Source organism: Tursiops truncatus, chromosome 17 (genome assembly GCF_011762595.2).
Source record: "Tursiops truncatus isolate mTurTru1 chromosome 17, mTurTru1.mat.Y, whole genome shotgun sequence".
Classification (NCBI taxonomy): Eukaryota; Metazoa; Chordata; class Mammalia; order Artiodactyla; family Delphinidae; genus Tursiops; species Tursiops truncatus.
The window spans coordinates 7,436,292-7,460,116 of record NC_047050.1 but is presented as its reverse complement, the minus strand read 5'-3'; the positions used below and the strand labels follow the sequence as shown (position 1 = coordinate 7,460,116).

Below are 23,825 nucleotides of genomic sequence, written 5' to 3'. Positions count from 1 at the left end.
AGTAATATATGTGCTTCTTTATTAATATATTAAAAACCAAGATCTAACAAGAGGTCTAATAATGGCTATAATTTAGCAGTTGGGATGAGTGTAAATGATATGACAAGATGTTTGTATCAAGTGTATTGTAAGATGACAACATCCGTATATCTATTAGTGACAAATCGGTAGATACTGCTAATAGACCTTGGTGCTGACAACAATCATAATTGAATAAAATGTTAAATTTCAGTTAGAGTTAATACAAATAAAGATGCAAATTTCCCCCTATCCATATCTATGTAATCCACAGCCCCCAGATTAAGAAGCTATGCATCAGAGGGTGGTAAACACAGACTCCAAAGGAAGAGAGAATTTTTGAAGGACAAACTGATTGACACATTTAATAAAAAGATTAGAAATGATAAAGATGAAAATACTTATTGGGTTTATCATTTAGGAGTTCATCAGTGGACATCGCCATTGAAGTTTCATTGGGGAAGTTGAGGGCATAAATCAGATAATGGTAGTTTAAGGATTAGTTGGGGAAGGGGAGTGCAAACACTAGGAAGTGGGGAAGTCAATGAAGGTGGCACTTTTTTTTTTTTTTTTGGCCAGGCCACGTGGCTTGTGGGATCTTAGTTCCCCGACCAGGGATCAAACCCATGCCCCCTGGGTTTGAGGAAGCGCAGTCTTAGCCACTGGACTGCCAGGGAAGTCCCGGAGATGGCACTTTTAAGGAACCTGGCTGTGACGGGGCCGTGCCAGAGATAGGAAGTGCATTAGTAGGAGGGAGGACTTGGTTGACAGGAGAAGGTCTGGGCATAGTATGTATCTTGGGTGAAGAACCATAGAAAGGGAGAGTCAAGGCAGAGGGAAAATGCGTGATGGGGAGAGAGGTGCGCACTTCTGAGGAGGTAGGAAGAGTCTGGACCAAGAGAGGGAGTGAAGGAATTCACCTTGGACTGAGAAAGGAACATCTCTTCTACTGAGAGGAGGGAGCTACACCAAAGGCAGATGCAGAAAAAATCTGAAGTAAAGAACAGAAAGTTGGGAAAGTTTTGAAATAGAAATCGATGCCTTTGTCCTGCCCTTCACTGCCACTAGCCCAAAGGGCCATGTTCTTTATGTAGAGACAGCAGGACCTAAAAGCCTAAGAAAGGTATTATATCAGGTAGATTACTTGCCATGGTAAGAAACAGGAAGTCCAACATTTGGGGTTTGTTATTTAACTTCATTGACTTAAGGAATAAAGGCGATTTATTGCCTCATTCAACAAAAAAACTCCAGAGATGAGTGAAAAGTTTTACATGAAAAGTTTTACATGAAAAATTCCAGGGTAAAAAAATCTGTTTCTTCCAGATATACTCTCTCCAGAGAGCTCCCTAGCAAACCTCCCCTTACACATCATTTACCCAAGCTGCATTCTTTTTTAAAAAATAAATTTATTTTTATTTATTTATTTTTGGCTGTGTTGGGTCTTCATTGATGCCCATGGGCTTTCTCTAGACGCGGTGAGCAGGGCCTACTCTTTGTTGCGGTGTGCGGGCTTCTCATTGCGGTGGCTTCTCTTGTTGCGGAGCATGGGCTCTAGGCGTGCGGGCTTCAGGAGTTGTAGCATGTGAGCTCGGTAGCTGCGGCTGGCGGGCTCTAGAGCGCAGGCTTGGTAGTTGTGGCGCATGGGCTTAGTTGCTCCGCGGCATGTGGGATCTTCGCAGACCAGGGCTCGAACCCGTGTTCCCTGCCTTGGCAGGTGGATGCTTAACCACTGCACCAGCAGGGAAGTCCCCCAGGCTGCATTCTTATTCCTGGACCACCACCTGTGGCAGAGAAATTCCACCCCATGGTTGGCTTACCAACCACTGCGTAAGTTCCTGAACTGTCATTAGCAGGAAACACTGTGCTCCCTATGGACCAGCTGTTCAAGCAGAGCCTTGGCATTCAGGTGTGTGTTGGGCATTTTGGGTCATTAGAATGACTGCAGGAGGAAGTTAGGGATGCAAGACATCCCAAGATGCATGGGACAGTTCAGAGCAAAGAGCTGGCCAGCCCCAAATGCCCATTGTGCCTGCTGCTAAGAAATGCTGCTGTAGACAGAGAAGCCCACGCTTGAATTTCACTGGCTTCATGAGGAGGTGTGGTATAATAAGAAAGATATTTGGTATGTCCCCATTCCTAGCACAGAGCTCCTAAAACCCTTGGAATTTCCTGAGCACTCAAAGTCTTTTGTTATTCATAAGAAGCCCATGTTTTGATCACACAGGAGTCTATGCTAATGAGGAGACTCAAGGCTGTGTCCCTACATAGCCTCAGGATGGGGCTGGTCACCAGAAAGACTGAGTGATTAGAAGGTGAGACTTTCAGGTCCACCCAGCAACCTCTAGGAAAGGGAAGGGGTACTGCAGATTAAGCTCTATAAAAACTCTTGAACAATGAGACATTTGAAGAGCTTCTGGGTTGGTGAACACATGGAGGTGCTGGGAGAGTGGTGTACCCAGAGAGCGCATCTCTTTCATCTAGCTGTTCTGAGTAGTATCCTTTTATGAAAACCAGTTAAATGTTAAGTAAATGTTTCCCTGAGCTTTGTGAGTCATTCTAGCAAATTATCAGACCCAAGGACCCCTCGCGTTTCTGGGAACTCCAATTTATAGCTGGTCATTCAGCAGGTGGCCCCTGGACTTGAGACTGGATCTCAAGCAGGGGAATCTGGTGAGCCTGAGCCCTTAACCTGTGGGATGTGATGCTATCTCCAAGTAGATAGGGTCAGAATTGAGATAAATTTGTATGACACCCAGTTGATGTCCACTGACCTTTGGAGAATTGCTTGGAGATGATGGAAAACACCCCAGGAAGATATGGATACCTGAACAAAAGTGTGGAAGGAAGGGGAAATGGATTTAGGGGAGGCGGTCAACAACACCTGCTATGGATATCATAGATCTCAGAAGCAGAGAGCCTGGGGCTTAAATCCTGGCTCTGCCACTGAGGAGCTGTGTGATCTTGAGCAGGTTAATGAATGTTTAAAAGCCTTACTTTCTTTAATAAGTAAAAATAGAATAATAAAACATACCTTTGAGACTTCTGAGAGGATTAATGAGAGAATGTATGCAAGGAGTCTGTCAAAGGTCCTGGCCCCTAGAAGGGATTCAATGAGTATTGGTTTCCTTTCTTCCTGCTCTTACATGCATTAATTTCCAGGGTAGCTATCTGATAGGATCTGAAGGGATCAGTACCTTGCTATTTCCAGCAAATGTTTTTGAGGTGCTAATATCTTCTAATGAGAACATGAGCCATCATTTAAACCATTAGATTAGGAACATTACAGATGGTCCCAGCACAATGTGTTTGCGTCGCAGATGGCTCGTAATAGCAAGTCAGTAGTAATAAGCAAGGAGAGAAATATCAGTTTTAGCTCTGGGCTTTCAACTCCATCTTTTTTTAAAAAAATTATTTATTTATTTATTTGGCTGTGCCGGTTCTTAGTTGCGGCGTGTGCGATTTAGTTCCCGGACCAGGGATCAAACCCGTGCCCCCTGCGTTGGGAGCGCAGAGTCTTAACCACTGAACCACCAGGGAAGTCTCTCAACTCCTTCTTAAATATACTAGTGCTGTAGAAAATAAATACAATAAGTATGTACACATATGTTTGCCTTTCTATGTTTCTTTTATTTTTTTATTATTATTATTTGGCCACACTGCGCAGCTTGCGGGATCTCAGTTCCCCAACCAGGGATTGATCCCGGGCCATCGCAGTGAAAGCACTGAGTCCTAACCACTGGACCGCCAGGAAATTCCCTCTATATGTTTCATAATTAGGTGAAGATTCATAAGAAAATGACCTTCATTCCGGTTTTGAATGCATCTTCTTCCCTTCAAACACAGGCCTTTGTGCTTTCTGCCCTCTCTGGAAGATGACTCTTATTTTTCTTTCAGAGTCCATGTAAATGATCAATTCCTCTGGAAACGCCTTCCAATTTTCTAGGCTAGGTAGGACATTTTGTTTTTGTTTTCATAGCCTTGTGTTTTTGTTATCTATTAATGTGTTACAAACCACTCCCAAATTCAGTGGTTTTAAATACCAACAGGGTATTAATTACCATGATTATTTTTGTTGATCAGGTGGTTCTCATTTCTTCATGTGAACTTGACTGAGGTGCTGAGATAGCTGGAAGGTCCTGAGCCCGGCATATCATGCTGGACACCAGCTGGGAGTTCAAGGCCCCTGGTGATCCTGCATGTAGACTGTGCACTTATTCGTAGAATGGCAACTGGGTTCTAAGAAAGTGCATTCCAAGAGGTCTAGTCCCATTGGGCAAGTGCTCATCAAACCTCTGCTGGCACCATGTATATCATGTCCCAAGAATCAAAATTAATGATGTAGCCAAACCATTGTCAACATGGAAGGGGGTTGCACAAGGGCAAACTGCCAGGAGGCCTGGTTCACTGGGGGCCAAAGTCTACCACATCCAGTGAGCCTTTCCTTCATAGGACTCATCATTGTTTTCAATTATATATTTATATGTGTTATTATTTTTCTCTCTCAATAGACTCAAAGATCCATGAAAACGGGATCTTTTTGTTTCTTTGCTAATTATTGTGGAGCAGAACCTTAAACGCAATTTAAAGGTTTTGAAGAAGCCCAAGTGACTGAGAAACTAATACCAGGTGCCATCATGCAGGTCTTGCAAAAGAGATCGGTCCCCAAATGGCCTGCCCACTGTTAGCTGATCACCTACCATGACACTGTTTCGAGGAGAATTGTAGGTATTCTGTTCTCCCTCTCATCTCAAGCCAAGGGAGAGGGATTTCAAAAATTATTTGGAGAACTTAGCATGTGATCCTTGAATTTTGATGCACCATCCCTGCTGACATCCCTTTGTTTGCAGGCACCAAGGTTATTTGTGGGCATCAGACCCTGCAAGGGAATTGTCTCAGGAATGTCCTGCCAGGCATTCCCTCTGAATGAAGTAATCTGAACATGTCCTGGATGGACACCCAATGATGTCTTCTACCAAACGACATGAGCTACATTTTTTGAGTGCTTCTTATATTCAGGGATGTCCCATACATTTTTTCTAATTTGTATGATAACACGGCAAGGTATGTAGGTTTCATTCACATTTTACAGATGAGAAAACTAAGTGAGGTTGAATTACTTGTCTGATGTCCCATAGCTAATAAATAGCAGAGCTGTGTTTCGAACCTGGGTCTGAATGTTTTCAAAATTCGTGTCTTTACATAGCACCCCACCGTCATAGTTCAGGCAGACATGGAGGAGACACATCTTCAGAGGCACACACGGAGACCAAGTGTGCGGTATATTTGATAGGAATATCAAATATTCCTTCCTTATAAAAGGAAGGGGGGTAGAAGCAGCATTGGGCAGATGGAGAAGTTGCAATACAGGCTTCAGCGACCCTGCAGGAGCTCTGGAACACATTGTGTCCGTTTGTGTGGCACCCTTCAGGTAGAAGACTGGACCTTCTACCTTCTGCCTTACTCAGGCAAGAGACGCACATTGCCCCTGTGCTAATTTTGTGTCAACTTGACTGGGATACAGGGTGCTCAGATACTTGGCTAAACACTATTTCTGGATGTGTCTGCGGGGGTGTTTCTGGATGACATTAGTGTTTGAACTGGTAGCGTCAGTGAAGCAGATTGCCGTCGCGATGTGGGTGGTCATCATCCCATCAGCTGAGCGGCTGAATAGAAGAAAAGTGCAGGGGAAGGGAGAATTCACTTTCTCTGCCTGACTGTTGAGCTGTGATGTTGGTCTTGTGCACTTGGACTGGGACTTACATCATCAGCTCCTCTGGTTCCCAGGCCTTGTGATTTGGACTGGAATCGACACCACTGTTTTTCCTGGGCCTCTGCCTTGCAGATGGCAGATCATGGGGTTTCTCGGTCTCCAGAATCATGTGAGCCAGCATCTTGTAATAAGTCAATCTCTCTCTCTTTGTATTATCCCTGTCTCTATCTACCTCTATCTCTCTATTGGTTCTCTGGAGAACTCTGACTAATATACCCGGGAAGCACCTGTCCTCAGGGTGCTCTCTGCAGCTGAAACCAGTCTCAAAGTGGCTGGGGGTTACGTGCTAACTTCACAGCCCACAGCTAGGCAGCACATCCTTTCTGCTCTTCACAGCACAGCCCCATGTCTACCACAGCTCTCAGCTATTAATTTTAATTTTGCTTTTGGTATTTTAGTTTTTTGACTTAAAAAATATTATTATTCATGTTTTAATAATATTGTTATCTTGAGATTCATTTAAAAGCTAATCAGATTTGAGCATGGACACCTATATTTAAAATCTGAGTGCCAGTTAAAATGGTAAATTTTATGTTATGTATATTTTATAACAATAAAAAAAATCTATGACTCCTACACATACCTATATGAGAGTCTAATTTCCTTATCGTGGTCCATGAAACCTATCAGTCAGATCTTAAACTATATTTATAAGCTTCTACTACTGATCAGTCCCGCTCCATTTTTAGCCTCCCATCCCTGACTCCCCCTGCTTCTGGACAATGCTTCAGCGATACTCAACTTTTCACTGATCCCCAAATATTCCATCTTCTTCAGCTACTGATGTTTTGCACATCCTAGATTGTCCGCATCACGCTTCCTTGATTTCTCTGCCTGATGAAATCCTACTGACCCTCTTCAAGACAAAATGTAAATATTATTTGACTCTCTGGGCAATTTTGTTTGCTATATCCTTGTGTTTTCCTATTATGTAGCTTCTAAGGATTCTTGGTTTACATATACATGCATGTGTATGATTGCGTTATACATACACGTTTCATCATTTGCACTGTATTAGGATGGTGTTGGCTGCAAGTAACAGAAAAATAGGTCTTGCCTCTCTATTGGCTATACCCCTTTAACCTATAATTCTGTTTTTGTTTGTTTGTTTCTTAAAATCTTTTATTTAATTTGTTACAATATTGCTTCTTTCCTGTGCTTTGGTTTTTTGGCCACGAGGTATGTGGGATCTTAGCTCCCCAACCAGGGATCAAACCCGCATCCACTGCATTGGAAGGCGAAGTCTTAACCACTGGACTGCCAGGGAAGTCCCTATAATTCTGTTTAATGTAAACATTGCAAATTCAGTGGTGGAGATGTTTCAGTTCTTAATTTACTTGACTTCAGTTCTAGTTATCTATTGCTATGTGTGGTACAATAAAGAATTTGTTTGATTTTTATCCAGGTTGCTGGCATAGAGCTTCACAAATCCTTGGAATTTCCTGTATGATAGGAATGTCTTTCTTATGCTAATGAAATGAGTCATGATGGGCCCCCTAGATAGCTTCAGGATGGGGTCTCATTACCAGAAAGAGTAACCACAGGATTAGAAGGTTGAGCCTTTCAGCGCCTCTAAGGAGGGGAGCTGGAGATTGAGTTCAGTCATGTGGTCAAAGATTTAATCAATCATACCCATGGAGTGAAACCCCAATAAAACCTCTGGAGCTGAGACTTGGAGGATCTTACTGGCTAGTGAATACATTGATGTGCCAGGAGGGTGATATGCCCTCATTCCATGGGGAGAGGGCCGGGAAACTCTACATTGGGGACCCTCCTAGATCTTGCCCTATGTGCACCCATTATAATAAAACCGTAATCCTAAGTATGCCACTTTCCTGCGTTCTGTGAGTCACTCTAGGGAATCATCAACCCCGAGGGGGCTGTGGGAACCTCTGAGTTTGTTGTCAGTTGATCAGTAGTAAGCGTGGCCTAGGGACCACCCCCCACCCGACCCCCCTTAGATATGCAGCTGGTGTCTGAAGTGAGAGTTGTCTTGTGGAGGACTTAGCCCTTAACCTGTGGAGTCTGTGCTAACTCTGGGTGGATGTGTCAGAATTGAATTGCCGTACACCCGGTTGGTGTCAGTTGGAGTTGACATGAAATACTCTGTAACTAACCATCCAAATATTAACTGTTTAAAATAATTTTAAAAAATCATGATTTCTTAAAAAAAAAAAAAAAAACCATGATTTCTCACAATTCTGTAGGTTGACTGGGCTCAGTCGATTGGTCCTCCCTCACCTGAGGTCTCCCGTGCAGGTACAGTGAGACGGCAGCTGAGGCCCGGGCAGATGGTGCCTGGGCTGGGATCGCTGAGCATCTCTCTTATCGTTAGCTCGGGCTTTCTCACAGTGTGGTGATCTTGAAGTAGTCAGACTTCTTACGTGGTGGCTGGAACCTTCCAAGGGAAAGGATTGGAAGCTGCAAGTCTCTTAAAGTCCAGGCCTGAAAATGGGCACAGCATCATTTTTGCTGTATTCTACTGGACAAAACAGTCACCAAACCCACCTAGACCTAAGGGGAGGGGACATAGAACCCCACGTCTTGATGGGGTTCTATGAGTACCAAATAACTGGCCATCTTTAATCTGCCTCATCCTCTCTTTGGCATTTCCCACTGTTTTCCACAAGTGATATGACATCATGTTCCCTGATTTTTCCTTTATCACTGACTCTTCTTCTCTAGTCTCCTTAAGTGCTATCTTGCCCCCACTATTTGAACGTCCTCTTCCTTTTTCTCTCTCACTGCTCATTTACCTTGGAATATCGTATCTACTCTTGTGACTCCCGTCACCACCTTTAGGCTGGTGATGCCTCAGATCTCTAAGGACGTCTACTCTAACCCTCTGACTCACACAGCCAAGAAGCCTTTACGACTCCTGGGAGAGGTATCTGGATGAGGCTCGTGCTCACCCACCCATGGGCAGAGCCACAAGTTTTGTCCAAAAGGCGGCCAGGTCTTCCTTGTACAGCTTTCCTGAGAGTCTCCTGCTTGTCCAACTGCACCACATTTGTGGCAACCTCCATGAATGACCTCCACAAATGACAGCCTAGGATGACACAGCTCATGGAACCCACAAGTGTCCAAAGGATGTGGCAAGGCTGACTGGCTGAATGAATGAGAATGATTTACACGAATATGTAAAATCTTTCACTGTAGAACCTACATTTAGTGCTTTCCAGATCCTTTGGCTATAAGAAGTGTAGACACAGTTTGTATGTTTCCATGAACTGCACTTCATCATAATTGCACCTTCACAGGTAAGAAAAGAACACCAGAGCAGCCAATGCATGACCCACAGCACTCATTTCTATAGAAACGGCGTTTAGCCGTATCCTTTCTCACAGGCCATGTGGACATGGCATTCGACAGTAAAAATAAGCTAGTAGTGGTTCCTGAAAGCAAACTTAAAAACAGATAGATTTGAAAGAACAGCTTGCTTAACAAAAAAAGAAATAGGCTATGAACATTGTTTAAGTAAATCCCAATTTTGTTATATGTATGTAACAGTTTGTGTTAATTTTGTTATATTTATACTTGAGTTCTGTGTTGGCAGACCATTTCTGTGTCACCCCACGTATTAACTCTAAGGGGCAAGGACCTATGTTTTGGAATGTGGGTCCTCAATTGGTTTCTTTCCCATAATTGGCCCAAATCTGGGACTGGTTCTCCTCTTTAGTCTGTTGTGTAAGCATCGCAGTTTGAGAATGTACCACGATTTGGCATCCTCAGTCTGACACCATCTTCAGTGAAATCCAGCAAACATTTGTAAGGCACTGTGTTCCATCCCGTGGAGGATACAAAGAGCCTGGGATGTCAAGATGAATGAGGGAGAGGGGAGCCACAGAAAACTGCAACAGTGCAGCAAGGCGACTGTGGCACACAGACACAGGCTTGCTGCCCTGTGCAGGGAATTAACTGTCGCTTCTCATCTGAGGAGCGAGAGGGATGGGAAAAGGATTCCAGATGGAAGGAGCACAGTAGAGGCACAGAGCAGGAGTTCAGGCTGCGGCTGGGGTGAGGAAAGCCTTGGCTGGAGTACAGAGCATATGCAGGTGGGTACCAAGGAAACCGACCGAACAAAAAGCGGGGGGGACATTGAGGAAAGCATCGTTCAGAGAGAGCTGAGTCATCAAGGCTTTTGAACATAACTAGGGCTCACTCCCAGCCCCCGTTCTGTGACTGTCTCCTGTGGAGTATCATGTCAGCCCTTGATTGCATGGGCGTCTTATTCTCACTCTTCCCTGATGGAAAAGACTCATTTAAAAATAAAAAGCAAAACAAATAAACCAAAAACCCTGTCCTTGAGCTGAATCTCTTTCTAATAACTTTCTCCCTACACGGCCAAGCCCATCAGAACAGGCGAGAAGCTCTGAGTCTGAGTCCCCCACTTCTGATGTATCTATATATCACTATCTCTATATATCTGTAGGTACATTATCTATCTATCTATCTACACACACACACACACACACACACACAAACCCTACTGGTTCCATCTCCTCTGGACAACCTGAACGAATATACCAGTGGATCTCAAACTCCAGTTGCATTCGAATCACTTGTCTTACTCATAATACAGAAGATGCCGTGAGTCCTTTTCTCATAGTTTGGCTTTAGTAAGTCTGGAATTGGGCCTGAGATTTTGCAATTTCCTCAGCTGCTTCTCAGGCACATGGTGAGAGATTTACACGAGAGACACTGGTCTGCATGACGATCTCCTCAATTCTCCTGGATCTGACTCTTGTCTGTAAGGAGATTATTCCCAGATCTATAGCTCTTGGCCAGAGCTCTGCCGAGTGCCAGATCCTTGTAACTGTCTGTTAAACATCTCAACTACTTGTTCCTTAAGCAGCTAATCTCACCATTTCCCCTGTAACACCTTTTCTTAGTTCCCATTTCAGTGAATGATACCAACATGTACCCATTCCTTCAGAGGAGGGAGCTGGGAGTCCTGCTGAATCCCTGCCGCCCACTTCTCCATGTCCTCAGCATCTTTCATATCTTCTCTACCTTTCCACACCGCTGCCATGGTCTGAACCTCCCACTCTGTGGAGCCTGGGCAGTAGTAATGAGCTCCACCCTGCCCCCTGTCTCTTGTCCCCTGCCCTCCCAATCCAATCTCCACTGCTTTGCCAGGTCCATTTTCTAAAATCAAATCTGATCAAGGTTAAACCCTTTAATTGCTTTACAGCCCACAGAGTAAAGCCTCCGTTCCCAGGATGACGTAAAAGCCCTCCTCCATATCTAGCCCTGCTCTGCTTAGTGAATGCCTCCCTTCCAGATAGGCCTGTGCTATGTCCAGCTGTTTGTAGCTATGTAGACACATGGGGCTGCTTTCGGCATATTCATGGTACTGTTAAACTGATCTGTCTTCCTAGAATGTGTCCTCTGCCATCTTCATGCAAAATACCCTTTTGCTTGCTCATCCTTCAAGACTCAAGAATCATCTTTTCTGCCAAGTCTCTTCTGATGTTCCTATAGGTAAAGTCACATTTTTCCAGTCTTACTTGGATCATAGCCTCTGGAGTACTTCATTGCATTTTCTAATTTACATGTGTAACAGTAAATAAATGGCAAATAATTCCTATTAGATTGGGAATTAATTGTTCACTTTTATATCCTAAGTACTCAGCACAGAGTGTGACATATAGTATAAATGTATGTTTGTTCCTATTGAATAAATAAATGAATGAATTATAGTGGAAAGAACATTGTTCTAAATAAGGTCTGAGGATCTAATATATAACATCGTGACTATGGTTGATAATACCATATTGTATAATTGAAATTTGCTAAGGGGGTAGACTTTAAATGTTCTCACCACCCCCAAAAGAGAAAAAATATATAAATATGTCTATGAGGTGATGGATGTGTTAATTAACTAGGTGGGAGGAATCTTCACGATGTGTACATATATCAAATCATCACAATGTGCACTTTATCTTACAATTTTATTTGTCAACTATATCTCAGTAAAAGTGGAGGAAAAAAAAGAAAGAACATTGTTCTGGAAGTTCAATTACATGAGTCTACTCCTGGCTCAACCACTAATTAACTTACCTCGGACAAGTCATTAACTGTCGTGCAGTACAGATAGCTTTGGGATTCGCTGGAAAGGAAGTGGTAAAAACAGCAAACGATGGCAGAACTGGCATGCAGAGCCTACTGTGACTATCATGAGCCCCTCTAAAAATTCTTATCAATGCTCAGTTTATGTACCAATAATCCATGTTGTGCTGAGGTCGCAAGGTTTGGAATCCTAAAAGAATTGGGGCAAAGCGTAACTCATGGTGCAGAAATAATACAGATCTCCTTCCTGCCAATCCAGAGGGTATGAGAGGAGAGACTTCAGGGTAAACAAGTCAGGGCGGGTGTCCAGCCAGCAGGGGAGCGGAGGGGCCTCTTACCACACAACGCGCATCTGCTGTGGGACTGGGAAGGGGCTTCCCTTGCCTCACGCGCAGGGCACACGACCACAAGGCTGCCCCATCACTGATAATGAATCAGACACCCTGGCTGGCAGTTGGCTTTTCTGATTCTGTCCTAGGTTTAGGGTAGATCTGTTGTGTGAGAGGAGTCCTGTGCTCAAGCTTCCTTTCACTCAGCCACTGGCAGAAAGCAAATGAAAAGAAGTAGGGCTCTCGGCTGACCTCTGCTTTGCTTCCTTTCTCTTCATGGCACCATCTCCCTGAAAGATTAAGAAGCGCTTTCTTCCTGAAGCTTGGTTGGCCACGTCCCCCTTTCTTCGGAAGCGGGGAGGGAGAAGGTCTTACGTTTTAGGCTTAGACGTTACCATAACAACAACAACAAAACAGCAGTAGCAGCTACTGTTTGGAGGACAGATACTGTTTTCCAGGCTCTGTGCTAACCATTTGGCACATGCTGCCTCATTTGCTACCCGTGATAACCCTAGGTGATGAGGACACTTTTTATCTTCCTTTACAGATGAGTAAATAGGCTCAGACAGATTAAGGGAGCTACCTTAAGCCACACAGCTGGTTAAGAGGCAGAGCCGAGGAACAACCCAGGTCTGTCTGACTCCAGATTCCTCCTAACTGAGGAGTCTTCTCCTGAACTATCCCAATTCTATAGCATACACTCAAAAATTGATATTGGTGATTCTGTATTCCTTGAATTCAAATCTTTGAATTGATCGAGCAGTTATATGCACAGACATGTACATGACTTATAAGAAAACTATGACAGGGGGCTTCCCTGGTGACGCAGTGGATAAGAATCCGCCTGCCAATGCAGGGGACACAGGTTTGAGCCTTGGTTCGGAAAGATCCCACGTGCTGCGGAACAACAAAGCCCATGCGCCACAACTACTGAGCCTGCGCTCCAGAGCCAGTGAGCCACAACTACTGAAGCCCACACACCTAGAGCCCGTGCTCCGCAACAAAGAGCAGCTGCAGCTCGCCGCAACTAGAGAAAGCCCGCATGCAGCAACGAAGACACACACAGACAAAAAATAAATTAATTAATTAAAAAAAAGACAGTAATGCATTATTAAAAAAAGAAAGCTATGACAACTTGAAAATATAGGTCCTTGGATTTTTCTGATTAAAAAAACCAAAAAACCAAAGCCCAACCAACCAACCAAGAACCCCCCAAAACCAATCAACTAATAAAAACCTCTTATGTTAGAAACTTTGTCCTAAAACAGAATGGCATTCTAAATACTGGTGAAGCCACAGGTTCATGGATTTGTGAGTCATCTGGTGAATCATTTTTCACCTCTAAAGGGCACTCCATTTCCAAACACTTTATCAGTGAGAGATTAATGCATGAGCTCTGAAGTCTTAAGAATTAATTATTCACTATATGTCTTACTTGCTCATCAGCTGAATATTTTCTCCACCTATGGTTCTGATCAGTCACTGCTTCAAATATGTTGTTTCCAGTGATAATGTTGTTCATTCCCTACTCATACAAGTTCATTTCTTCTGAGCCCTGTCTCCCACCGAGTGCCTCTTTTAAAAATTGTTCTTGTGAGTAATAATCTTTCACTGCCAACTGCTGTGATTCATGGGTGAGGGCAAGCCTGGAAGGTGAAGAAAAGACATTCTTATTTTTACCTTAGTGTGGCTATTCCAACACTGCCTTCCGAGTCATCCCTCCCACCTACACCCCCGTGCTCTGAAGATACCTGATTGTTTGCTGTTGAAATCATGAGATCTGTGAGTTACAGGGAAAGATTAAGCCCATTCCCTTAACACTGCATCAATCCAGATCCAGATGATTCAGCCAGAAGGACCGGCTACACCTGTCAGCCCCAAGGGCCAGCTATTACTCCCCAGGCTTGGGAAGCATCAGTACCTCGAGGTTGCAGACCCTCTTGGCTTACCTTTATCCCTTTGAAATTCAGTAGCCAGGTTCCACCCTGCTGCCATCCACAACTGATCTGTAATTCCCACAGGACAAAACCGTAAAAGTTGCCCCCAGGCTCGCAGTTGTGGCACTTGGGGCCAAGAGGAGACAACTTCCCTCAAGTCAACTTTGTAATTCTAACCAGTCATTCTTACTGAGTAGGTGCTAACATTTATAAAATCGTTATTAAGGTGGGGATCCCCTCTGCATTTAGGGGGCGTGGCACAAAGCTTTGGCATCCCACCAGTGCTTCTGTGTCCCTGTGGTAGTCTCTGGACGCTGCCTCAGTCCCCCTGCAGGAAGAAGGGATTTATTTGTGTCCATGCCGTCTTCAGGAATCACCTCAACTGAGGAGAGCTGCCTTGCCCATCATGGTAGATGTCTAGTGACCGAAGGAGAGCAGGGTGTGAAGACAGGTTCCCTACCCCTCTTGGGCTCTGCTCTGAAGGGTGACCAGAGCTCTAAGCTCTGGAACCTCACACCTCTCCCCTCAAAACTGCTCTACCTTCTGTCTTTCTTACCTTGATGAATAAGTCATGCAGCCACCCATCCAGCTCAGATGCCAGAGCCCTGGCAGTCACCTACGCGTCCCCTCTCTTTACTGCCCCATCCAGTCACCACGTCCTTTTTAGTGACTGTGTTGTGGACATCTGTCATTTGAAAAAAAAAATTATTAATTTTTTTTTTTTTTTTGGCTGTGCTGCGTGGCTTGTGGGATCTTAGTTCCCCAACCAGGGATTGAACCTGGGCCACCACAGTGAAAGCACCGAGTCCTAACCACCGGACCGCCAGGGAATTCCCTTAAAATTTTTTTATATGAAGAAACTTTGATTCTTTTTTTAAAATTGAGGTTTCATTGATGTATAATATATATATTTAATTTTTAAAATTTTGTTTTTATACATTAAAAGTTGACATATACCACAAAGTTACACTTTGCTAGGGCTTCTTCCAGAATCTTAGGAGATACCCCATACAAATGAAGTGACCAGAAACATATATTTTATTAGCTGCATAGTAAACCCCACTCTGAGTGCAACTTACTGGGCATTTGTTACCTGATAGACATTGAATTAGACACTTTATTATCTCATATCTGTTATGTCATATTTCATATTATCATCCCATTTATTTATTTTATTGAAGTATAGTTGATTTACAAAGTTGTGTTAGTTTCAGGTGTACAGCAAAGTGATTCAGTTATACATACATAATTATATATTCTTTTTCAGATTCTTTTCCTTTATAGGCTATTATAAAATATTGAGTATAGTTCCCTGTGCTCTAGTATAGAGTAGGTCCTTGTTGGTTATCTATTTTATATATAATAGTGTGTATCTGTTAATCCCAAACTCCTAATTTATCCCTCCTCCCCCCTTTCCCCTTTGGTAACCATGGGTTTGTTTTTTATGTCTGTGGATCTATTTCTGTTTGGTGTTTAAGTTCATTTGTATCATTTTTTTTTTAGATTCCACATATAAGCGCTATCATATGATATTTGTCTTTCTCTGTCTGGCTTACTTCACTTAGTATGATGATCTCTAGGTCCATCCATGTTGCTGCATATGTCATGTTTGATGTACAATACTATGTAAATTTCAGGCGTACAACAGAGATTCACGGTTTTTAAAAGTTATGCTCCATTTAAAGTTATTATAAAGTAGTGGCTGCATTCCCAGTACTTTACAGTATATCCTTGCAGCTTATTTATTTTATACGTAGTAGTTTGTACCTCTCAGTCCCTTCCCTACATTTGTCATTTTCTTGATGGTTCAGGCTCTGACTTCGTTTCCATTTGGGGGAATTCTGCATCGTGTGAGATTCGGTGAAGCCAGGACTCTGCCCTCCGCTTTGGAAGCCAGGCTCTCTCTCTTTCCATCCCTGGTAGCACTGGTGCAGGCACGTGACAGGCAGTTGGCTAATTGGATGCTTTCTTCGGCATTTTAAATTCGGTTTCCCATTCCACTCTTGGCCCTTCAATTTCTTTTCTGTAGACGAATCATTTAGAAATATAAGTCAGACCATGTCACTCCTTGCTCAAAATCTTCTAATGCCTTTCCATCATATGGGATACCAAATTCAAAGTCTTTATTGCAACCCCCAAGGTCCTCCACGATCAACGAGTGGCTGATTCTCTGTGTTCATGTCCTATTGCTCTTCCCCTGGCCCATCTGCTCCAGCATCCTTACTGTTCCTACAGCTTGCCAAGTACACACTTTGTATCTGCTGTCCCTCAGGCTGAAAGGCCCTTCTCACTGATTTTTACATGGTTCACTCTCTCTCTTTTTAAAAATATTTATTTATTTATTTTGGCTGTGCCGGGTGCACGTGGGATCTTTTAGTTGCAGCATGCGAACTCAGTTGCGGCATGCATGTGGGATCTAGTTCCCTGACCAGGGATCGAACCTGGGCCCCCTGCATTGGGAGCGTGGAGTCTTACCCACTGGACCACCAGGGAGGTCCCCATGGTTCAATCTCTTAATGCCGGTTTTATTCAAATGTTTACAGAGAGGCTTTCTATGACGCCTCCTGTGCAAAATAGTCACCCCCTTCCCAAGTCCATCTCTGACCCCTAACCCGACTTTATTTTTCTTCAAAGCACCTCCCACCATCTGATGTTATACTGTTTACTTCTTTGTTTACTGGTCTATTTTGTATCTTTCCCACCAGAATGCAAACTCCCTGATGGCCAGGATGCAGTATATCTGTATCTAGCCCTGGTGTATGGTAGGTAAGAAAATAGTCACTGAATGAAAACATGGTAGGGTCAATGGCTTGGGAGCCTCAGTGGGCTCACAGAATTGCTGCAATGGAATTTCAAGAGGCTTTCTCAACAAGGAAGCTGTTGGTATTTTGAGTGGTACTGCTTCACACATGGCAGGACATTCAGCATTCTTCACCCTTAGCCGTGACATGCCAGCAGCACCCCTTGTCACCTGATGCTATGGTCTGACTATCCAGCCCCTCCAAATTCACATGTTGGAAGCCAAACACCTGATTTTTTTTTTTTAATTTTTATTGGAGTATAGTTGATTTACAATGTTGTGTTAGTTTCCAGTGTACAGCAAAATTAATCAGTTATACATATACATACATCCACTCTTTTTTAAGATTCCTTTCCCATACCGGCCATCACAGAGTATTGAGTAGAGTTCCGATGGTGTTAGAAGCTGGGGCCTTTGGGAGGTGATTAGGTCATGAGGGTGGAACCCTCATGAATAGGATAAGAGCCCTTACAAGAGAGACCCCACAGAGCTCCCCAGCCCCTTTTGCCACGTGAGGACACAGCAAAAAGTCTGCAAAAAGGAGAGAGCCCGCACTTGGCCGTGCTATTTCCTTGGACTCCCAGCTTCCAGAACTGTGAGAAATGAATTCTTGTTTTTTGTAAGCTACCAGGTCTGTGGTGTTTGTCATGGCAGCCTGAACGGACTAAGACATCCACAACCAAAATATTGCAACACGTTTCCAGATTTGCCCTTGGAGGGAAGGTGCAGGGCAGCCCTTGACAGAGTACCAGTAGTAGAGGAAGTGACTGGAAGTACAGGAGGCTGTGATCAGAGACTCAGATGCTCTTGTTTTTTCATTGTTCATATTCTATCTTGGCTCATTCATTTCCACCTCGGTCCCTCCTACTAACCTCTGAGTTCTTTGAGGGCAGGAATCCTGGTTTGTCTGAGTGTATTAGCCCATGTGAATACATGAATGTATATGTACATGTATATGTATGTGTGTGTGTGTGCGCGCGCATATATTTGTATTTATATCTTTTCCCTTTTGGGCCGCCTGGCCTCCACAGCTCAGTTCTTTTCCCCACCCTCTGACCACGAGGCATCACTCAGCAGATAGAGTAAGACAAAGCAGGGACTCTGACATAACGCACACTGGCCCTTGTGGGACCATCTGTCCCAGCCGTGAGCCCGAGTCTGCTCTTGTCACTACGGGTATGATTATCTCCATTTTACAGATGAAGAAATTGAGGCTCATCTTTACCTGCCACTCATTGATTGATAACCAATCGGTCCTTGTAACCCAACCTTTGCTCTCGCCTCCATTCCGAAAAGCTCTTCCTCAGCCTCAAGTCATGATTTTATAGAGAAGGCTCTCCAGGTAGGAGGAGAAGGTGCTGATAGCAGTGTCATTATTTTAGGTTGGGGAGACTGATAGACCTGCAGTCGTGCCCTCAGCCTGTGCTAAGTGACCTTGAGAGTGACCTTGGAGTTGGAGCAGCCGCTGTGGCTGGCAGTCACTTGCAGCTGATTCTGCTGCTTTGTCTCGTGAGATGTGAAGTGACCTGACCTCCACTGACCTGACGAGTGATGTAGCTGGGACAGGAATTCAGTATTCCCTTCTTGGTCTCACCAGGTTCTCTGTGTGCTTGGTGTCTTCTTGACTTCAAATGTGCCTTGTCTGATAGGACCTGAATCTCCATCACCTTCAATTGTCAACTCCTCTGGCCCCAGGCGTCCCAGTGGCTGCCTGGAGCACAGACAGTCCCATGTGCTCTGTTACTAGGGCTCTAGGGCTTTTGCCCCCATATTCTTTTACCTTGGTGCCTTGGGCAGGAACATGTATAAACCCTTTGAGTTTAAGGTTTGGAGAGGCTTGGGAGACCCTCAGCCAATTTTCTTAGTCTAGACCCACACCCTCCTTTTTGCCCTTGAACTGAGGCACAAAAAATATGAGTTCTTGTCCTTCAGGCCTGAACAAAGTGGCCCCCTTTCCCCACAGCAGTGTTTTTTAAACTCTGGGTCATGACCAATTCGAGAGTTGTAAAGTCAATTTTTTACAGTTGACCAGCATTAAAAAAATGAATAGAATAAAATTTAAGCTATAAAAGTGGTAGTGAAGCTCTGTTCTATGAAGTCTTTTTTCAGTCATGTGTGTGTATGAATGTGTATATGTGTGTGTGTGAGTGTATCCTGCATCACAGTTCAAAATGTATTTCTTATTACATTTTATAGTAAAAAAAAAAAGGGGTTCTCAACTTGCAGGTGATGATTTTGATTTGGTAGAACATAGAGCAATATGCCACTAAAAGCATATCAGTCTCTGGAGGGAGCGCGATAGGTATGTGCGTTTATTTATTATTTTTGGCTGCGTTGGGTCTTTGTTGCTGCGTGGGCTTTCTCTAGTTGCAGCGAGCAGGGGCTACTCTTCGTTGCGGTGCGCGGGCTTCCGCTTGTGGTGGCTTCTCTTGTTGCAGAGCACGCAGGCGCGCAGGCTCAGTAGTTGTGGCTCACGGGCTCTAGAGCGCAGACTCAGTAGTTGTGGTGTGCAGGCTTAGTTGCTCCGCGGCATGTGGGATCTTCCTGGACCAGGGATTGAATACATGTCCTCTGCATTGGCAGGCAGATTCTTAACCACTGCGCCACCAGGGAAGTCCCGGTATGTGTGATTTTGTTATTTTATTTTATTAAGTATAGTTGATTTACAGTATTATGTGATACAGTTATACAAATATATACATTCTTTTTTATACTCTTTTCTATTATGGATTATCACAGGACACTGAATATAGTTCCCTGTGCTATACAGTAGGACCTTGTTGTTTTGTATGTGTGTTTTCAAAGTTCCTGATTAAAACATACCTGCCCTGCTATTTCCCTAGTGTGCCTGCACGTGCGTGCACACACACACACACACACACACACACTCTCTCTCTCTCTCTCTCTCTCTCTCTCTCTCCCTCTCTCCCCCCCCCCGCTGTTCTTTTTTTTTTTTTAAATAAATTTATTTATTTATTTATCTATCTGTCTTTGGCTGCTTTGGGTCTTCGTTGCTGCGCACAGGCTTTCTCTAGTTGTGGCGAGCGGGGGCTACTCTTTGTTGCGGTGCACGGTCTTCTCACTGCGGTGGCTTCTCTTGTTGCGGAGCACGGGCTCTAGGCACGCGGGCTTCGGTAGTTGTGGCTCATGGGCCTAGTTGCTCTGCGACATGTGGGATCTTACCGGACCAGGTCTTGAACCTGTGTCCCCTGCATTGGCAGGTGGATTCTTAACCACTGCGCCACCAGGGAAGTGCCCCCCCCCACACCCCCCTCCGCTGTTCTTGAGAACAACAATATCTTATCCATCTGGATAGCCCCTTATTCCTGAAACAGTGCCTGGCGCTCAGGGGTACCCAATAAATGCTTATAATTGTCAAATGACAGAGCTTCGAAGGTTAAAAGGTGGAATCTATGTAGTTTTCTTTCACCATGCCCAGCACACACTTGGCACTTCATAAATCACTGGGTGTGATCGTGATGACTTATGGAAAACAAAAGTGCAATCATGAGACGCTGCGTGAATCAAAGGCACAGGTGTGATGAACAGCCGCAGAGCGGGGCCGGCCTTCACAACAGAACAAAGCTCTCTTTCCCCCTCAGTGCACTTCAACAAACCCATCCAAACCGGGAAACCTCAGGGACAGAGTGGCTGTCATCTCCCTAAGTAATAGAGCCTATCTCCTCTTAACCTTTGTGACCCTCAAAAACCAGTAAATTCCTTCTTTTATCTATCCCAAATCCTTTATATTACCCCCTAAGCCAATTTTCTGTTGTACTGTATTCAATGGGAATTGAAAACAGCTGGTCACCATCTGCTGTAGATTAATTCTTCATGTACTTGAAGCCTATAATTAGGTCATTCCTCAGCCTTCTCTTCTCCAGGCTAAATATCTTCTTTCTTTTAGCCCTTCCCCAAAGGTTTTATTTTCCAATTATTTAATTGTCTTCCTAGTGTTACTCTCAGCGTCAGGCTTTCTGTTCTCCATACACCTCAAGTGGAGAAGGCTGATTAGTGTGAAGGGTTATGGGTGTTGAAGGTCACCACTGCCACTTTGGAGGAGTCTTTTCTTCCGTGAGTTGTTTATTTTCAGAGGGCCATTTAGAAATGAACAGCAGCCTTTGACTGCCACAGTGAAATTGGAAACAGAGTAATCAGACGGTTGTGCTTTGCTTCCGCCCTAATTCCAGATACACTGGACAGTCGCCTTGACTTTGCACCCCGAATCTGTGAGATGCCAGTGCAAACCTACGGGGAGTAATTTCACTCTGGATTACGGGTGCATCACTAGAACAGCATTTTGGAAGTGTCTTGGAAGCCTGGAAGGTCAGTGACAGCTGGAGACAGATTTTTAACTTTAAGCTCAGGAAACAAGCGTCTGGTAGAGAGAAGTGTTCTCCCTCTTAGGTCCAGGAAACATCCTGCATGTGGAATAACCCCGGTGTCCAGTCACCATTCTCCAAGGCAGTGGTTTTTACTTTTGTTCTTTCTGGAATTATATATATGCAACCCATTGCCTGGTATCCAGATTTTTTAATGAAATACAGGAATGTTTTGTGGATCCATCAATTTTTGAAATGATTGAAATCATATCTTCACTTCTGGGGCTTTCTGCTCTGTCTCTCAAAAGTGTGTTGGACTTTTGGTTGGAAGAAGTTACCCTCTGCTTATCTGTCCTTAAAAGACTCCATCATTACTCAGAAATGATGGCCAGACTAGGTGATATTCTTCGCCTAACTCTATTGACTATCCCCTCCAGCTGCACGCACCATGACTAAGCCAGAAGCAGCCCCTAATGCATGGATTCTGGGATTTCATGTGCACAGTCCCTTCATGAGGTACATAGCATCACCCTCATTTTCACAGATGAGACAGATACAGAGAAATTGTTTTTAAATGTGTTTACGGTGGCTTAGGCAGCAGAGCTGGGATTTGGATCCAGGTCTGGTTGGTCTCTAGTGTCATCATGGCCGCCTCTGCATGCTTGTTAAACTGCAGACATCGGGATCCCATGCTCAGATTCTGAGTTAGGAGATGGGGCCCAGGTACCTGCCTTTTCAGTCAAATAACCCAGCAGAGCTGATGCAGGTAACCCAAGTCCCATGCATACAAAAACACTGTCTAACTTGGTCCCTGAATTAGAAAATTTAGGTCGCTGTTCCTCAAACTCTGTCATACATCTACCCAGGAGCTTGGTGAGAAGAGGTCTGGCTTCCACTCCGCAGCTACTGAGTCAGAAGCAAAGAAGGGTCGAGTACAGATGCTGTATTGTTTAGTTTTTAATATTTGTTTATTTATTTATTTATCTGTTTATTTGGTTGTGCCGGGTCTTAGTTGCAGCATGCGGGATCTCTAGTTGCAGCATGCAGACTCTCAGTTGCAGCACGTGGGATCTAGTTCCCTGACCGGGAATCGAACCCGGGCCCCCTGCATTGGGAGCACGGAGTCTTAACTGCCCGACCGCCAGGGAAGTCCCTGGACGCTGTATTGTTAACGAGCAGCCTGGGGTATATTCTGGGTCACTCTGAAGTTTGGAAACCACTGGTGTGAGTCTTCCTGCCAGAGGTATCTTATGCCCAGCACTTCTAGATGCTTTTGTGGGAGATGGAGGCTGGTAGGGTGGAAGATGGGATGGTATGGGCTTAGAGCTCTTGGCTTCCTGAATGTGGAAGGAGCTCTTGGCTAAGGAAACAGTGGGGAGATCACCCCTGAGAAAGCCTGCTTCCTTACCTCCTACAGAAGAAACTTTAACCCTAAGGATGAAAAGCCAAGTGTTGCATTTGATATCAGAAGTCCAGCGAAGGGATAACCATCCGTTATGATGTCGTAGCAGGTAGTGTTGCCTTGGCAACATAGCAGGAGACTTACCGAGGAGATAGAAGAACAGATGGGCAGGTGTCATTCCTCGGAGAACACAGGGGTGACAGAGGTTTACTAAAATGAGCAACGTAAAAAAATACTTGGCACCCTGAGAAAACCAGTCATAGAAGATGAAAGCTTAGAAGATTTGTTTTACGAATATATTTTAAATCTACAAAATAATGTTTTAACAGCAGCGTCAGAAGAATCCTCACAGACGTCTGAGAAATCTTCGTTCTATGGACCCTCCTTTGCAAGCAGCTTTCTAGTAAGTCACATTCTGTACCATATGCTAGTAATATTCTGTGTGAGGGAAAATGAGGCGAGGGTTTGCACTTAAAAGCCAAAGCTACACAAGGATAATTAAACTGTCACTGGATGACCTGAAGAGAATTGATTGAATTCAGCACAGCAATTTCTTGAGTCAGTATGTATCAGGTAAATAGATGGAAATAAGTTTGAAGGTTCATGCACACTCGTATTTAAATTTCCGTATTATAATATTTATAGGCGATATTTAAAAATGGATCTAATTTTAATTCCCTAGATGAATTGTGACTCCTATTTATTTTTTACTTTGAACCAAGGAAAGGTTATTACTTGACACTTCAACATCTATACTCCATCAATTCCTCAAATGCATGATAACCTAATGAAGATTATCGGGGGAGGACCCTCTCTACTTCAGTAATTCAACTTCACTAGTTCCTTAAGTACACAATTACTAAATTTAAATCATTTAAAAGGAAACATATGCAATCTATAAAAATGTTTATCCTATCACTTGATAGAGATCAAGCAGGTTTTCTGCCAAGTTAGGCAGTAAACAGATGCTGACCTTATCAGATAGGGCATGGAAATTCCTCACATTTTTCTTGGTTGAACTGGTCTGTGAGCTCTAAGGATGGGAAAAAGAATGACACCTTATGCACGTGAATGAATCCCATCTGGATACTCCTTGGGATACCCTGAGAGACTGGATCCTTCCTATAGACAGGAGTATTCCCAGTTCTTGTTGGGCTGCTTCCCAGATCCTGTGC

The 23,825-nt window shown here is 44.0% G+C and overlaps 1 protein-coding gene across 37 annotated transcripts in view; it reads left to right on the top strand.

Moving 5' to 3' along the window:
• Positions 1–23,825, top strand: part of CA8 (carbonic anhydrase 8) — a 299,496-nt gene that overhangs the window by 12,932 nt on the left and 262,739 nt on the right. For 22 of the 37 annotated variants that reach the window (XR_012327169.1, XR_012327174.1, XR_012327172.1 and 19 more), the window contains exons 3-4: positions 21,117–21,252; positions 22,980–23,053. The exons of 4 other annotated variants lie outside the window; for them this stretch is intronic. The gene's annotated coding sequence lies outside the window, so the exon portion shown is untranslated. Of the gene's footprint in view, positions 1–11,169; positions 11,273–21,116; positions 21,253–22,979; positions 23,054–23,825 lie in introns of all 37 variants that reach the window. 11 more of the 37 variants (XR_012327178.1, XR_012327179.1, XR_004522853.2 and 8 more) reach the window with 2 other exon arrangements.